Source organism: Pleurodeles waltl, chromosome 2_1 (genome assembly GCF_031143425.1).
Source record: "Pleurodeles waltl isolate 20211129_DDA chromosome 2_1, aPleWal1.hap1.20221129, whole genome shotgun sequence".
Classification (NCBI taxonomy): domain Eukaryota; kingdom Metazoa; phylum Chordata; class Amphibia; order Caudata; family Salamandridae; genus Pleurodeles; species Pleurodeles waltl.
Window position 1 is genome coordinate 479,905,828 of NC_090438.1, and position 18,417 is coordinate 479,924,244.

Here is an 18,417-nt window from a genome sequence, read left to right on the forward strand (position 1 = left end):
TGTGACTGACTGTTCCTTATCTATTGACCTTTGAGTGATCAGTCAGACATGTGACTGCCACTTCCCCAGCTCACCTAGCCTTTCACAATCAAGCCTGACATGTGACTGACTCTTCCTTATCTATTCCCATGGTTGGTGTCATGGATCTGTTTCAAAGTTCTTTCGGCCTTGCATAAGAGACCGTGGCATGTGAATGACTCTTCACCAGCCCTACAAGCCTTGCGTAGCCACACCTTATGTGACTGTCTCTATCGGCGTTCCATAAGACACCATGGCATATGAATGACTCTTGACCAGCCACGCTAGCCTTGCATAGCCAAACCTAATGGGACTGGCTCTATCCCAGCTCTGTCGGCCTTCAACAAGTGACAGTGGCATGTTAAAGACTTCACCAGCCCTTTAAGCCTTGCGTAGCCATTCCTAATGCAAATGACTATCGCAGCTCTGTTGGCCTTCCATAGTGACCAGGGCATGTGAATAACTCCTCACAAGCCCTGTAAGCCTTGCACAAACAAACATAATGTGACTGACTCTATCCCAGCTGTGTCAGCCCTCCATAAGTGACAGTGGCATATGAATGACTCTTCACCAGCCCTGTAAGCCTTGCACAGCCAAACCTAATGTTACTGGCTCCACCCCAGCTCTGTTGGCCTTCCATAAGAGGCGATTATATGTAACTAACACTTCACCAGCCCTGTAAGCCTTGCATATATGATTCTAATGTGACTAGCTCTGCCTTCCATAAGTCACCATGTCGTGTGAATGACTCCTTACCAGCCCTGTAAGCATTGCATAGCCATACTTCTTGTGCCCGGCTCTATCTGCCTTCCATAGGTCGCCATGTCATGTGAATGACTCCTTACCAGCCCTGTAAGCCTTGTGTAGCCACACTTAATGTAACTGGCTCTATCCCAGCTAGGTCGGCCTTCCATAAGTCACTATGATATCTGAATGATTTCACCAACTCCACAAGCCTTGCACAGCCGAACCTGACATGTGACTGGCTCTTTTCCGCATTTATGTGTCTATTGCACAGAATTGAAACGGCCAGTTGATTGCTTGAAAGAAAAATGAAACTTGAACACTGGCCTAAATTATGCTTCGGATTTTTGAGAGACCAGAGCGGGCAGAGATGGTGCGTGCCTTGTAGGTCAGTTAGTGCCTGTGGATGCAGTAGTGGTATTTGCTTTTGGCAGTTAGGATTTTCTGAGATACCTGGAGCATAAAATAACATCATAACACAACATAGCATAACATAACATAAGACAGCATAGCATAACACAACACAACATAGCATAACACAACACAGACTAGAGTAACCTAACACAACAGCACCCACATAATTTCATGCCAAACCGCATACCTCCACTCTATTTCAAACAAAAACACATGGGTAAAAAACACTGTAATTCATAACGCCAGTAACTCTAACTCCAGCAAATGCGAGACCGATTGCATTGCAAATGCTTGTTTCAAAGGTCTCCGTTTGGGGCCACTTTTTGGCCTTAGCTTTGCCCTTAGAAGGCTTGGCCTGAGAGGCTTGTAAGTTATCCGAAGGGGTAAGGGGAGGGAGCCAGCCCTTTTGACGGATGAAACTTTTAATTGCCAGGGCTTTATTAACTGACACTATTGTCAAAGGCACCCGCCAGGCTTTCTTCTAAAGAGTGTTGAGTGTCCTGATAGTTAGTATTCTTCGTCGTTGAAGTCTTCATATTGAGACTTGGTGCCCCAGCTTAGTAATAAGGCACTCAACAATGTGATTCAATCAGAATAACTAAGAGCTACAATCAGGGGGAGTGCAGGCCCTACTGTGGAATAAACTCGCAAAAACTGTCTTGGGTCCAGTAAGGCTAGTTTGTACAGGCTTTAGCTCAGCCCTGGGTAGCTGTGGCTTTGAAAGCAAGGCTTAACACAGGAACTTAGTGTAAAGCATTTAACAGTACAAATGCAATAGAACAAGAAAGTGACACAACTAGAAAGAGAAACAATAACAATTTATAAATATAGAGTATATTTTAATTTGTAAGTATGTCCAACTTTGTAATTTAACCGCAAACAAGCATTGGTGAACAAAAAGTTTGAAAACTTTTGAAAAGTTTGATAGTTTGTTTCGCAACTCTGGCCCAGCTTGGGTGCCAAAATCCGACACAACAGAGGTCAAGGGGGCCAGTAAGTTTACTTTGGACAGTTACCTGGGCACCAGAGCCTTTTCCAGTCCAGTTCCAACCTTTAGGAAACAACTGCCACCAAGATCAATGGAGAGGTCCTGCTTCTGGATGCAGGATGAAAGGATGCTCAAAGATGCTCCTGGTGCTGTGTGGTCGACTGGGGTAAGTTCCAGGAGATCCCTTGGTCCATGGGTGAGGCGGGGCGACCTTGGCTACTGAACTTGGGTCCCAAAGCATCCGCATTGCAACAGCAGGCCAGCCTCAGCTGGGCTCCTGATATCGTAACACAGCGGTCAGGGTGCAATCCATTGGTGGGGGCTAGTGTTCCTCTTGGTGACAAATCCGGAATCATATGGTACTCCCAGGTCCGGCAGACTCGGGCACGAGTTTTGGGTATCTTGTATTGTCTCTTGGGGTGCCCGGCGGCAGTCAGCGGCAATACCTCAGAAGTGACCACTGCTCTGTCTGTTTGAGCTCTTTCAGCTTTGATGTCCCTAGTGCTGTTCCAGTGAGCCAGCTGACTGACCCTCGTAGTCACTGATTCGATCTGGGGCTGGGAATCAACTTTCCCCGAGCCAGGAGTCACAGGTACAGTCCAACCTTCACGAGTTCAAAGTGCAGTAGGTGCAGTCCTTCCAGCATTGCAGCCTCTCTTTGTGCCGTTTCAAGGGCAGAAGGACAGTCTTTTGGTCCTTTATCCAATTCCAACTTGTACTGATGTCCAGGGTGCCAGGGCTGCCCATTTTATCCCAAGAAAGGCCCTGTGTGGACAACGTGGTTACTAGCTAGTGGACTAGTTGTTCCCCTCTTCTTCGGTAACAAAGTTCTAATGATTTGTGGCATTTGGCGATCCCAAAGTGCAATATTATTGCCTCTTTCAAGATGCCGGACCTTCTCTTGATTGTGAGGAGTTTGATAGTTCTCCCCAGATGTTTGGCTACCTAAGGGCTACACTCCTATGAGAAAACTGGTTTGGAGTACGAGTTTTCCCTCTTTGGCCCGGTCTCCAGCTAGTCTACATGAACAAAAGGCAGCCTGCTTGGGGGGTCTTATCACTATTTGCCCTTCAAAGGCAACTTACCCCAAGTGTTTTCCTGAGAGGGGAAGTAATACCTCGCCCTGCAGCAGATCCCTTTGTTTCTAAGCCTTGGAGTCGTTCACACTTCTCTCCAGGTGGGCAGAAAGCTGTCTGTTGGCCAGGGCCGGTGTGAGGCCACTGGACCAGCTGGGTTACAGAGTGGCAACTTTCTAAAAATTGCAGACAGTGACATTAAAATTGACCTAGGCATCAGGTTGGCTTTAATGCCACAATGAATTTGATACCTTACAGTACCCAGTTAGTTAGTCCCATTCGGGAGTATTCCAGGCTGGGGTGCCAGCCAGTGTTAGCCAATGGGGCTACTGACCTTTACCAAGCAAAACATCAATTTAAAGGGTTGTGCTGTTACGACATATATATAAATGTCCTTGTTAGCAATACATAGCTCTCTGCATTTGGGCTCTATAGTTCTTCCTTATGGGAGATTTTTATATAGGGTTAAGGAAAGAGGTGATTTTTTTTCATGAGTTTAAATGACAAAGTTGAACTAGCAGTGTAAACCCTGCACTTCCAGTCTGCAGTGGCACACTGGGAGCCATTTTGTCCTTTGCCATACTCAGTGTGGCACAAATAGTGTTGCAGTCCTGGGTGGAGACTCTGCCTTACATGTCCTAGGGACTTATAAGTAAGTCAGCATTTGTCAATTGGGTATAGCCAAATCGACATACCCTTTGTAAAGGGTTAGAACACTGATGGTGAGATCTGGTTGGCAGGCCTCAGTGAACTCTCTTTAAAGTCGAAAAACCAGTAGCTAGTAGTCCACATGGGGCAAAAGTGGGGGGAACCTGAAAAAAGCCTGTTAGCTTACACTGAAGATTCACAAACTTCCAAAGGGGGCATATATTTGCACCACTAGCTTATTGCTAGCGCTGTTTTGCTTCCCCCCCGACACTTGCATGCATCTCAACATTCCTAGCTCTTCATTTATTTATAATATCACACACAAAAGAAGATTGGGAAAAGAAAATGATGTGTTAAAATATTTATGCAGCTTGCCTGTAAAGTCACCCCCCAGCCTTTGTCCGCCCTATCAAAAATAAAAGAAGCCTGCTAATGTGTCACTGGCAAGCCTTTTAACCTGGAAACTACCCATACTCCATTCCAAGGCTGTTCTTCTGCTGTGTACATGCTGGGTGAACTTCTGAAGCCAATATCTTTTTGCACCCCCTGTCTCTCTTTTTTAAATTTATCCCATCCTAGTGGATTGTAAAGAAAGATCTGCATATTCTGCTTTACCACACCTGGGAGCAAAACTATTGCAAAGACAGAGGCTTACCTTTGTTGCTGGATACATATTGTTTATTTGGATCTTTCTTATTCCTGTTTCCTTCAGACGCAAACAAACAAGCATTGGCAAAGCCAAACAGTTTCGCTTATGCAAGATCTAATGGAGTTGTCAATGAGTTTGTTTAGCCATGTTGTACAGCAGCGCTGGCTGTTGCGCAGCATGGCTGATAATTAAAAATAAAGCTTGATGCTGTCAATGCTGCTCACTTCATAGTGTTTTTTTCTTTATTTTCTTTACCTCCGTATTGCTGGTGTGCTGCTGTGCAACATGGCTAAAAAATATTGACAAGGCTAGAAGATCATGGATAGGCAGGACATATTTGGCTTTGCTAGTGCTTATTATTTAGGTATTCCAAGAGTTGTAATGCAACTGCCACTTCATAGTTTTGCTTCAGTGGGTTCAGAGAAAAGGTACATTTAAAAAAATAAAAAAAACTGTATTCCGTCGTGAAAGGTAATATGATTGAGGAGTTGTGTTCAAACTGTAAGTTGTCACTGTAGAAAGAGAAAATAATGATTAATTTATAGTTGAGGCTTACTATCTCACGTTTCTCACATGCAATATGAGATATTATCTGAAAATGGGGGGGCAGGTGGGTCAGCTGCTACTATTAACCTTTATCCGACATTCTTATGTACTCGATGTCACATACGGTAGCCCATTTTTCATGCTTTAGCTATGTGAATTTAGATTTTTGTTCAGTTAAGTGAAGGCAAGGGAACATTAGATTATGTTTTTGAGTTAACAGCGCTAGTTATTCATTTTCTGGTATATAAGCCCGCGCTTCAGACAGAGGCGCTAAGGTTCAATTGTGACTTGGGTCATGTGGAACTCCTGTCATGCTCTGTGACTGACCGAAGCCCTTCCGGGTCAGCAGGATGATGGACGGCATCGCTGTCTTCGAGGCCATAGCAGGAAAAACGCTGGCATGTCTCAACGCCGATGTTCTGGGATGTTTTGGAGATGTGCTGGCACACCAAGCATGCATTTGAAATTTGCTGCCTGATTTGGAATTTAGGGTCGAGGCGCGGCCCCGGAACCAGAGGATTGTGGAGGAGGAGGTAACCCAGCGCTCTGGCGAAGTGGAGGAGAGAGCGGGGTTGAAGGATCGCTCTGCACACAGGGGCGTGCGGACTATAGTCAATGAGTCCGGATTTGCTCGCTCTTCGCTTTAAGGCGGAAGTTTGGCATTTGTAACAACATGCTGTGCTTAGAGGTCTATGGCTGACAGAAGCAGAGACGCAAAGGTCAGTGGAAGGGGGAAGCTTTATTTTGTAAACATAATTCAGCGTTGGAGCTGATTGAGAGCTGAAGCAGGGCTCTTCCTATTCCTATTGCAGCCAGGGACTTCGTAGGGGTTGAAGCAACCTGAAGGGGGCAACACTAGGCACTCCGCAAGTAGAGGGTGGATCAGGAGCAACAGCGGTGGCGGTCAGTGCAGCACTGATGCGGCCTGCTGAAACTCTAGACCCCCTCTAGCATCCCCCGCATTAACGTCTGGGCAACTTCTTGGTGTCCGCTTTCCAGAACTTCTACTAATTATAAAGCGAGACACTGCTACTAAATCACATGTGGTTCCCAAACCCTCAAGTCCAAGAATATGGCTCCCGCGAATGGAAGACCAAAGTCCATCTCCATCAGTCAAGATCCGCTGTAGTGCATTTCAGGAGACCCCTAAGGAGCCCAGGAGATCACAGATTCTTATAAAACTCTGCAGTCGACCTGTCAGCCCAGCCCTATGGCGGTACAACAACTAACCTCAGCACCATTGCTGCAGCAACTCTTTGAATCTCAATCACCAGCTCTTAGTGGCAAAATGAGTAACTCCATACTTTCCGATTTGCAAGGAACCTTCGCTCCAAGCCCCCATCTACTTTTACCCGAGAACACGTCTTCTGCTGCGGCTGACCACTGCAAAGTAAAACCTCCATATCCCCTGTTTTCAGCAAGCAATACGAAGGGAGGCGTAAAAGAGCAAGATCAAATAGAACAATGGCTACCAAGGATGCAACGGATCAAGTCCATTCCGATCAACTAGAACTAGGTGCCTGTGATTGCCGGGGTGTGGTGGAAGATCCAATAGTTAATATCAGAGCTGACCATATTCGGCCACTATCTACTGCCCCAGGCCCTATGGACTTTCTCTTTTCTCTGGGCAGTATATCTGACCAGCCATCTGTCAAGGGCATGCTCAAACAGATTCTGGAGGCATTGCAAAACTTTCACAGGAGGAGGCCTATAAAATAAAATGAGCAGCCGGGCCAGATGAATGTCTATCTAAATCAGCTCTCGGGAGGATCACTCAAGCTTAGCAGAGGGTCTACGACCTGGAGGACGTTCAGCATCGCTAGCAAACGGCAAGAACCCATCTCCAAGTCAAACTCAAGGAACCGCAGTTCAAACTTGACAACATTGAAAACAGGTCTTGATGCTCTAATCTGAGATTTATTGGGATCCCTGAAGAACTTGAAGCAATGTCCTCAGTAACTAAAGTCATATCAGATCTAATCTCGAAGTGTATCCTTCTGACAAGGGCTGCATCCAATTGTTCCAATACAGACTTTTCCATCATGCGGGTGCACAAGGTTCCTGCTATGAGGACGGCAAACGGAAAATAGACTATACTCCTCAACTTTGGCGACTTTTAGAATCAAAGAACAAATATTATCACAAGCCATTAAATCAAAAATGTTTAAAACTGATGACAGTTTCAGCTTTCGGGTATTCTCTGATATGTCTTTCGCGGCAGACCGACGGCACACAGAATTAGTCGCCCTCATTGATGACTTTAAGAGTTTAGGGGCATTGTTCAATTGGCAAAACGTACGGTTCTACACAAGGGGCAGGTCCATATCTTTCAAGATGTACGTCACACAAAGGACTTATTGGGCTTGCTCAAGAAAAACTGATTTGAAAGAACTTTACAACGAGTTCAGTATGCAAGATAGACTAATCCAATGCTTTTCCCCAAAATTTTGGCCCTTTTAGGGCTTGTGTATATGGTGTGCATCATCTGCTGACCGATGGGGGGCCTAGGTCCACGGAGTGCCATGGATTGCACTCTTGGCCTTGGGCTAGGGAAGGGTTGGGTGATACAGGGAGGTAGGGCCATGACACGTTTGGCCTTTCGAGAAGGTGTAGGAGGGCACATGTTGGTGTGGGGTACAGTACACAGGGCAGGGCAAAAAAAGCAGGTGATAAACGGAAAGTCTTACATTCTACTTGGTTTAAATTAATTTCGCTATGCGTAAATGGCCCTCATAAGGGTGACGTTGAGCCTTCCTTTTTTACGTTTTCCAGGAAAGAGAGGGCAGGAAAAACGATTCATAAATAAAGGGAATGATAGGCAATAGCTTAAAAATTGCAAGCTGCAACTTGAATGGAGCCAATAACAATACAAAGTTTCAAGCGATATTCAATTGGTTAATGGCATCGCAAACTCAGGTATTCCTTCTTCAGAAAACTCATCTAAAGCTCCAGGGAAAGCTGCCTAAAGCCCCTAACTTCATCACCCAATCGTTTTTGCGTCAGCCAGAGCAGCAGTACGGGGTGTGGCTAATTTAGTCACACATGACTTTCCTGGGGTAGGAAAACAGGTCTTTAGGATCCACAGACAAGCTGGATAATAATCAGTACATCAGTAGCAGGCAAGGATATTCATTGTGTGAGCTTTTATGGCCCTATGGAAGACGATATAGCTTCTTTACGGGCTTTGTACAACCAATTGTCTATACTTTCTGTTTTTTTTGTTTTTTATTACAGAAGGGGACTTTAGTATTATACATAATATTCAGATGTATACATCACGCAGGAATCAAAATCACAATAAACCGAGAGCATCTCGATTGCTTGCCAAGATGGTTTCGGATCTAGCACTGGTAGATGTTTGGAGGGCAGACCACCACCAGGAGAGAGAATTTACATGCTTTTCTAAAAGATATAATACAGCCTAGAGGAGCGATTTTATTTTAGTCTCATTTGCTTTGGCGAGACAGGGGTCAGATATTCTCGCTAATCCTTTTTCAGATCACTCTGTCCCTTGCGCTAGTATTATTATGACTAATAAACAAATGAGTCGTCCATGTTGGAGCTTTGATAAGTCCCTTTTAGCAGACGAAGGCTGGGTTACAACCCCAAAAGCATCAGTTACCAAACTTTTGAACACTAATAAAGGCTCGGCCCCCCTTTTTAATATTTGGGAAGCCGCCAAACCTCACATACGAGGTGAAGCAGTTTATTTTACGGCCTAGATCGATAAAGCCGTCCAAGAGAAAAAGTCTAAACTACAACAAGAATTGGATGAAGCATTAAGGAGACATCAATTCCTACATAACCATGAGACCGGTTCTAGATTCGAAAGGGCTCAAATTAGTCTAAGAGACTGCTATATGTCTCAGGAAATACTTAATCAGCATACAGTCTTTCAGAGACAGTACGAAGGAAATTAGCACGTAGGGAAATTTCTGGCTTGATCAGTAAAAAAGTCTAATGTTTTTTTTTTTTTTTTAAATCTGTTTATTAAGCTTAATACAAAACAGGGTACAAGAATACCAGTACAGTACATAAGGCTTGGTGAGAGAATGCCCAGCTTCCCACTCCATATGCTTTTCTTAACGTTTGTACATTACGCTGTACAACATAGCTGTATTTTAGTGTACTGGCTTTCAATTAACATTATATAACAAATAACACTTGACATAAAGGTTATTATTCTTAAATATGTATGTTAGCGTCAAATATAATATTGAGAGCGTATAACTATGTAGGCATTAAGGGCTTCATTACTATGTATGCGCTGTGGTGTAGGGAGCTGACAGTTGCAGGGGGCGTCTGGCGGGAAAATAAGTTATGGGTTAGGCATGGCGTTACAGCAGGATGAGACTGTTTTCAGCAAACTTGATTATTATGGTTAATTTTAGTAATAGCGTGTCCCAGGAGTATTAAAGGGATTTTCTCATGGTGGATATTTGTCATCTCTGGATTCAATTCTGACTACAAAAAGGTCCCAGCTTTCAGTCCCGCCTTGTGCCTGACCTCTATTTTGTAATTGCCTTAGTGTTTGAGATTCCGCCAGTGCGTAATCGTGCAGGTCTCGCAGCCAGAGGGAATGAGAAGGGGCATTTGGGGCCTTCCAATGTGTAGCTATCAGGCGTTTATATGTCACAAACGCCAGATCCACAAACTTGTGGATATGTTTATCTCCTTTTGTGCGGTGGCGTATGTTAAGCAAACAAAATACTGGAGTAGGGGTTAATAGCAGGTCAACCACGTCTGCGGTTGTAGCAACAACGCGGTTTCAGCTAGTGTTAATTGCATGGCATTCCCAGACCATATGGTAGAAAGTTGCTGCGGGGGTAGCACATCTCGTACATATGGAATTAGCGCCTGGGTATATTTTATGAATACGAGCTGGGGAGAGATATGCTTGATGCACATAATTGAATTGCGTGTATCTTAATCTGGAGTTGCGAGATACAAACTTAATCGAACTAAGGGCTGTGTCCCAGGATTTTTGTGCAATTGGTGCAGGAAGGACGGTGTCCCAGCGGTGCTTGACCTGGGTAAGGGCCTTGCAGCTACCTGCTAGAAGTATTTTATATAGTTTGGTAACAGCGCGTTTTGCCTCACCCATAGAGAGTATTGTAGTAAGCAGGGGAGATTCTTTTGGTTCGTTGTGACCGCAGCCCCATATGTGACGTAGAAGATTAGTTATGGCATTGTATGTCAGAAAGGCACCCGGTTTCATTACCTCCGTAGCAACCAAGTCTGTAAACCTGATTGCACTGGAGTCATAGTAAAAATCTCCCACATTCAGGGTATTAACCGCTCGTACGTCATGATGAGAGGTTAGGGCCTGGATACCTGGTAGCTGTGGCAGTGGGAGCAGGGGAGAATAGGGGAGGGGCTGCCCTTTGCCCTGTACGTATCTCTTCCAGCAGTGTCTGGCCGAGTCCAGTAAGGGAGTATTATGTTGTAGATGAGAGGGGCCCGTTAGTAAACATGTTAATGTCGGTGTTGGGGTTGTGTAAGCCCTAATAGCTGTGGACTCTGTATTGGATGGTTCATTGAGCCATTAAGTGACCCACTGAAGTTGGGCTGCTGCATAATACAGCTCAAGGTTCGGCATGCCCAGGCCCCCCTCTTCTTGTGGATAGTGTGTGGTAGTTAGAGCTACTCTGCGTCTGTCTCTGCCCCAGAGCAAGTCAGTTAACAGGGAATGCGCTTTGTGGAAAAACGAACGCGGCAAGATCACCGGAAGTGCGGAGAAATAATATAAAAATCTCAGTAATATTAGCATCTTGACTATTGCTGTCCGGCCCATTGGCGATAGAGGTAAGGAACTCCAAAATATCAAGGAGCCTCGGGTGGAGCGAAGCAGCCTGTCTATGTTACCTTCCCTTAGATCTGACATAGAGTGATATACTTGAACACCCAGATATTTGAAGGTCTGGTGTGTCCATGGTAGTTGATGCATGGGGAGAGACGCTCGCTGTACAGAGGGCAAACAAGTAAGAGGGAAGATACAGGATTTAGACCAATTCACATGTAAGCCAGAGACAAGAGCAAACATGTTCAGTATGCGCATTATCCCGGGAAGGGAGATAAAATGATTGCGCAAGTATATCAGGGCATCATCTGCGTACAATGATATTATGTGATATGTGTCAAACTCCCGTATGCCCCATCTTTGTGCGCATCCCCTGAGCTTAATTGCGAGTGGTTCCATAGCTCTTGCGAAAAGCAATGGAGAAAGCGGGCAGCCCTGCCTGGTTCCTCTATTTACAGGAAAGGCTTCCGACACTACCTGACCGGTTTTAACTCGGGCTATTGGTTTAGAATATAGTGTAGCAATCCAGTTGATAAAGCCACTCTGGAAGCCGAACGCCTTGAGGGTGCGGAATAAATATTCCCAACCTAGTGTGTCGAACGCCTTCTCTATATCTAGTGACACGGTCACACTATTTGGGTCAGTGGTATTTTGCATGATACGGATTAGGCGCCTTATGTTAAGAAAGGTGTTTCTACCCGGGATAAACCCCGACTGGTCAGGGTGTTTTAAGTGCGGCAAATGGGGGAGCAATCTATTTGCTAGGATTTTCCCTAGGAGTTTGCAATCCGAGTTCAAAAGAGAGAGTGGTCTGTATGATCTAACATCCAGTGGATCTCGTCCCGGTTTTGGTAGGACCACTATTAATGCTTCCCTCATAGAGTCTGGTAATTGTTTTCTATTTCGTGCTTCATTAAACACCTCTAGTAAGGGTTGCAGTAGATGAGTGCTTTGTGAGTTATAGTATTCTAGTGGTACACCATCTGTGCCAGGGGTCTTGCCGCGCGCCATCTGGGAGAGGGCCAAGCGAAGCTCCTCAATAGTAATGGGGCCGTCTAGCATGTCAGCATTATTGACAATATTTGAATTTTGAGGGATCTGAGCTAGAAATTCAGCCAGTTGTTGTTCTGCAGGGGGGATAGAGGATTGGTATAACGAGTGATAATACGTGTAAAAGGCCTTGTTAATACCAGCTTGAGTGTTAACCACTATTCCTGTTTGTAATTTGATAGCCCCTATCGGCAACGATTGCGGAGATTGACGCACCAGCCACGCCAGCAGTTTGCCCGGTCTGTCCCCCTCGGCGTGTTGTCTCGTTTTGAAGTGTCTGTAGTCATGCTTGCTAAGACTGTCATCCGTTTCTCTGTATTTTGCTTTCAGTGAGATTAGTGTTTCTAGTGGGGTATTATTTGTTGAGACTTCGATCTCCGCCCTATGTATTTCGGATTCTAATTTTAATAACTCTGTGGTCAGCATTTTCTTAATGCCCACAGATGCTGCCAGGCAATGCCCTCTAATTACTACTTTATGGGCATCCCACTCAGTTGCTCGGGTTGATGTTGTGTTTCTATTTAGAGAGAAATAGGACGACAGACATGTGGCCAATTCAGTATTAAAAGGGGGGTCAGTCAGGGCGTCTGGCTGCAGGCGCCATGTTGGAATACGGGCATGTATGTAGCCCCAGAGCAATGTTGAGTAGTGTGGGTTGTGGTCTGATAGAGTACGGGCTAGGTAGCCAGATGTAGCTACCTTTGGGATTATGTTAGGTGTAGCGAAGAACATATCTAACCTGGTGTGAAGTTTGTGCACTGGTGAATAGAAAGAGTACTCACGTAGTGTGGGATGAAAAGTTCTCCAGATTTCACTTAGCCTATTATTAGATGCCCAATCTGCCAGGTCAAGCGATGCTCGTTTAGCCGGGGCGTGAGTTAATGGAGGGGTAGAACGGTCTTTCAAGATATCTAGAACGCAGTTAAAGTCCCCGCCCCATATGGCATCTGTTGCGGGGTCGCTGAGCATGCTGCTACCCAGTGCCTTGAGGAAGTCTTGTTGATTTGTATTAGGAGTGTATAATGTAATCAGGGCTAGGGGGACTCCATCTAAAGTACCCTCCAGTACCACGTACTGCCCGTTTGGGTCACATTGCGTGCGGGACATAGTGTATGGAACCCCGGGGGCTATCCAGATTATCGCTCCTCTAGCATATGTTGAGAAGGTGGTCCCGTATAAATGGCCTTTCCATTTCGTTTTGGTATATGCCAGCGAGGACTCAACTAGATGGGTTTCTTGCAGCATCGCTATGTGTATCTGGTGCCTCCTGAGGTATGTATAAATCCGTTGCCTTTTGCTTGCGGATGCCATGCCCTTTACATTCCATGTGAGAATTTTATAGTGTGTGGTATAGCACTGATTTTGGGATGCCATGGAATTTAAGTGAGTCAATATGGGGGGATACCGCCTGTGGCTGCGTAAACCTGAATTTCTTTGTCCTTAGAAACGCATACTTGTCAATTAGCCTCCTAGTCACTGGAGTGTGTGGCCTGCCTCTTAGGTGTATATTGTGTTGTGACGCTCTGTAAATAGTACATGTCAATACATATAACAATAAAACATTACATTCAACTACAACTATAAAATCTACTATACTTAGCAGCAGTTGCAATAATAACAGGAAGGAAACAAAACTTGTCGAATTAGGGTAACGGTCCATATGGAGCGGGGGTTATCCAAGACTGCAAGTGGATGAGTGTCTTAGACCCGGCCCATTTTGCGCATGTTGGTATCCTTGCCGAGCAGGAGCGGCAGCAAGCCGACCACACGAGTTAGGGAAAGTAATTTTGTGATGACAAACTACGGAAGTATCTAGACAGGAGTAGCGGGTGAGGCGATCACCTATCTACAGGGGAAAAAATTTAACAAATGTCATCTGCTGTACGTGGAGTAAGGCTGGGGCCGCGGGCAGACTCCGCCGAGTCGGAGTTTAACTCTGGGTCAGGATCTGTTTCTGATTGTCCAGATAAGGATGTCGGTGATGCGCTGGCAAATCGCAATGTAGACTGTAGCAATAGCGATCGTTCAACTCGATTGTTCAGGAGTAGGTTTGTTATCATGTTTACTGCGAGGTCTGCGTTTATCCCTTGGAGGTAGGCTTTTATCATTGGGTGATAGTGGGTCAGCTAGACCTTTTGCGTGAAGCCATGTCCATGCGTCTTCAGGCGTAGAGAAGAATAGAGTGCGGGTATTGTCTTGTATGCGAAGTTTAGCGGGGAACAATAAGGAGTACTTGATATTGTGCTCTCTCAAACGCTCCTTGACCCGGTAGAATGAGTTTCGTTTTTTTTGTACCTCTACTGTAAAATCCGGGTAGGCGGTTATTTGCGTGTTCTCAAAGTGCATTGGGCCTGCTTTTCGTTGCAGTATAAGGTCTCTATCACGGTAGTTCAGTAATTTTGCTATGAGGGGACGTGGATATGCTCCCGGTGGTGGAGGTCTGCCCGGGACCCTGTGGGCGCGCTCTATGGAAAAGAACTTTGGGACATTATTTTTCAATACCGATTCCGTCAGCCATTTTTCGATAAAGAGTTCTGTGCTGGGGCCCTCGACGCGCTCCGGAAATCCCACGAACCGGATGTTATTTCGACGTGATCTGCCTTCGGCTTCCTCGGCTCTGCGTTTAAGTGTCTCAACTTCTGTCTTTATAGCACCCAGCTGTGACTTAACCTCACGCATAGATGGCGTGAGGTGCAACGAGTCTTTTTCCAGCTCAGCGACCCTTTCCACCAGCGCCTGTTGGTCCGTGCGGAGCAAGTTAACATCTTCTGTGATTGAGCCAATCTTCGCCTCCAAGGTTGTTTTGGTCTCGAGTATGGCTTGTAGCACTTTTTCGAATTGTGCTGAGTGCGTTTGCAATGTCCCTTCCATTTTCTGAAGGGCTTGATATGTGTCTGAGGCCCCGGAAGATAGGGGCGGCGTAGCAGAATCCATGGTTCCAGGGGGCGCTCGTGGAGTCTTTGGTTTTCCCATTAGGTGTTTTTTGTGCAATGCTGTTGTTGGTCTTTGGATTTAACGTTGCGTTGCTTGATTTTATCGCATTGGCTAGGTGCTTTAATGCTGGTAGCGTGATTAAAATGGTGCTGAAAGGTTTAGCTGCGCTTCAGCGCTTGAGGATGTCAGGCGGTCCGCTCTTTTCCTACCTCACACTTACTGGTAGGCGCCTCTTGGGTCAGTCACTTCTACAGTTTATTGCTAGTTGTGTTCCTGTTAATGTCTTACATTGTAGTAATATTATCTTTTCTCAGGTCTTCCAACTTGGCTTAACTTTTCTTTGTTTGCCTCTAGTGTGATGGGGTGTTTTGTTCCCTTGTGGCTACAGCCACTGGTGGTTAAATCCTGGGCTAGCCTTTCAATTGTCCTTATTTCTATATGACTGGTAGCCTCCTGGTTATCGCCCTGGTTAAATGATAGCCCACAAGTTTTTTAGAGGAGTACAGGAGAGTTATGTAGTGCCTGTGCAGCCGTCGTATCCACTGCCGGCCGCAGTATCAATGGAGCGAGGCCCCCGAGGCGAAGCAATAGCGCAAACGAGCCGCCACTTACCGCCTACGGGGATCCCCGACACTCCGCACGATCGCGGCTCCAACCGCACCTCCTTTTTAGTGCAGTCAGCGCTCGGTCTCCGCCCAGCGCGGTCGCGTGGCGGCAATGGCCGCTCCGAGCGCTCCACAAATCAGCAGCGAGCCGAGCGCCCCAAGCGCCGGAGGCTCTCCGAGAGCATATCACCATATCCTAGGGCCTCCGACAGTGGCAGGATCTGGGGCAGAGAGAGCCGGTAATTCCGCTTTTGCTCACCACAAGCCCTGCTTTCTGCCTCTCGCTCCTCGCCGAGGGCTGAGGGGAGGCTCAGGCCACCAGCTCCTGCGTGGAGGCCGATCGCGGCGGGCCCGCAGCACCCGCGCGTCCGTGACCCCCGGCAGTGCCAGTAATCTGTGAACTAGCCGGCCAAGACCCCCGTCTCCGCTCAATGCGGTCGCGTGGCAGTAATGGCCGCTCCGAGCGCCCCGCAGAACAGAAGCGAGCCCAGCACCCCAGGCAGCTCACTCGCCGCTCCGCTCGCCGCCGCCCCCGCCACGCTGGTTTCGCGGCTGGGGGGGATGGTTCTCGACCCCACAGCGGGTCAAGGGTCTTTGTAGAGGATTATTATTTTAGGCCGGGTCGGAGCTGCGATTTATGCGTCCGACCCGGTCGCCATCTTGGACACGCCCCCAAAGAAAGTCTAATGTTAATTTGATTAAAGCTATATATAATGACAATCAAGGCATAATTGTGAGCCAGCCTAGAGATATTTTCCTCTCCCATTATACAAAACTTTACACTGCTACAGCACAAGTTAACTTACTGATTAATCTGAGGTATCTAAACTCACTGGAACTACTAAGGTTCGATGGAGAGGCACAAGCTTTGTTATCAGCCACTAGTACTCTCTCGGAAGTAACAGAGGCAATACGGGACACACCCAATGGAAAGGCCCCCAGAGAGGATGGCCTTCCAGTCGAAGTATATAAAAGTTTGTTGGGTCAAGTAGCCAAATTTTTGCTCAACCTCTTTAATGAGATACTACAAGGGCGCAGGTCCCACCATCTTTTACCAGGGCCGTAGTTGTCAGTTTTGTAAGAAAGGATAAGCCACCGGAAAATCCAGGCTTGTATTCCCCGATCAGTCTTCTAAATCAGGATTATTAACTATTTACTAAAATGTTGGCAGTCCGAATGGCACAGGTAGCACAAGGGCTCATTCAGGAGGAACAGTGTGATTTCTCCCCGGCCAGCTACTGTCCACAAGCACCAACTTCTTGGTTCAGGCGATTGATTATTTTTCACATAACAACTATCCGGCAGCAATTATAACGCTAGATGCCGAGAAGGCATTTGACTTGGTCCAATGGGAGGTTTTGTTTTCGATATTGGTAAGGTTTAGATTCCCAGAGAAATGTATTCAGACCCTCCGTAGCCTATATCTTAAGGCCCAAGCCAGGGTTTTAATTAATCCACAATAGCAGGATCAGTGCAAGTATTGCAGATTCCCCCTCAGGGCTGCCCCCTTTCTCCACTGCTGTTCACACTTTTTATTGAACCTTTGGCATCGGCTATTCACCAAGACCATCTCATACATCCTCCTTTTACCCAAGCGTCTAAACTCAAACTGTTCGCTGACGATATGATTCTATATCTTTGTGCGGACCCGCTTAATATTGCCAGAGCCTTCACAAAAATCAAGATTTTTTTGCATCTTGGCGGTTATAGGATTAATCATTTTAAATCTGAAGCTCTTTTGTACAATGCTGAGAAATCGGTTCTCCCAACGGGAATTCGGGTCCAGTCCCAGTTATCTAGCCCTATAAGATATTTAGGGATATTTGTAACACATGATTTCTCCAATCCTTTTCAGCGTACTTATGCTTCTGTCCTCAAGAAAGCTTCAGGCCTACTTCAGAAACTCCCAAAAGTTTTTTAAAGATATAGACTCAATGATCAGACAATTTAAATGGGCCAACAAGAAACCTCAATTACAACTCAAAAAATTTGCCCTCACGGTGGAGGATGCGGGTTTAGCGCTTCCTAAATTCAAGGCATATTATGAGGTATTTTTTTTGGATTGGGCATAAAGCGCTACCTCATCACCCAACTCCAATTTTTATCTTAAATGTATGTTAGCAGATAGTGGCATCCAGCTTCCCCGATTCCTCAAACTACCTTGACTCCCTAAACGTGTAAGATACAAATTGCCGGTAATTATCTGTTTTAGAATATTGTCAGTCCAGGAGAAATATCAAATCCCTAGCTTTCATCTGATGTGCAGGCTTCGAGATTCCCGGATGATAGGGTTAGATTTAAACCAGGAATATATCCAAAAATGGGAACAGGCGGGTCTCAAGAGTTTTTCAATTTTTTTTTACTAGGGTATCAAATTAAGACCTGGGCCCAGTGTCAAACTGAGAGGATTAATATCTCAAACGATCTCAGGTTCTCCTTCACCCAAATCTACCATTTTCTCCTAACGGTCGAGAGAGCATCAGATGCATCCAGCTCTATTCTGTTTCAGGCCTTCTATGGAAATTTACGAGGTATAGGTAGCTGGTACAAGATCCTTCATTCCCTGCTCTCTTCGGAGATGATTTCGCAGTTTTTGAAAATTTGAGAATTTATCAGGCTGTAGGATCGACCTACAGCAGTGGAGAAACCATAATATCCTATCACATAAAGCGATCAGAGGGGCAATTAAAAAAATAAATCGCATTTTATTCAAAATGGTTACCATACTACACCCCAGCTAGACTAAAGGAAGTAAACCCTGAGGTGTCCGGCTCCTGTCCACGCTGTCAGGCGAATCGGGGGGGATTGGCTTCACTTAAGCTTCACCTGCAATTATCTGGCAGTATTTTGGGAGAAAACATTTCAGTGGGTTAGCTCTGCAATTTCGGTTGCTCCTAGTCCAGAGCCATCTGGAGCATTGTTAGGCAACTCTCGACACCAAGGTC

General features: G+C 45.9%; 1 protein-coding gene across 3 annotated transcripts in view; it reads left to right on the forward strand.

Moving 5' to 3' along the window:
- The window catches only part of RBM41 (RNA binding motif protein 41), an 83,269-nt gene that overhangs the window by 9,947 nt on the left and 54,905 nt on the right, over positions 1–18,417 (forward strand). The gene's annotated exons all lie outside the window — the stretch shown is intronic.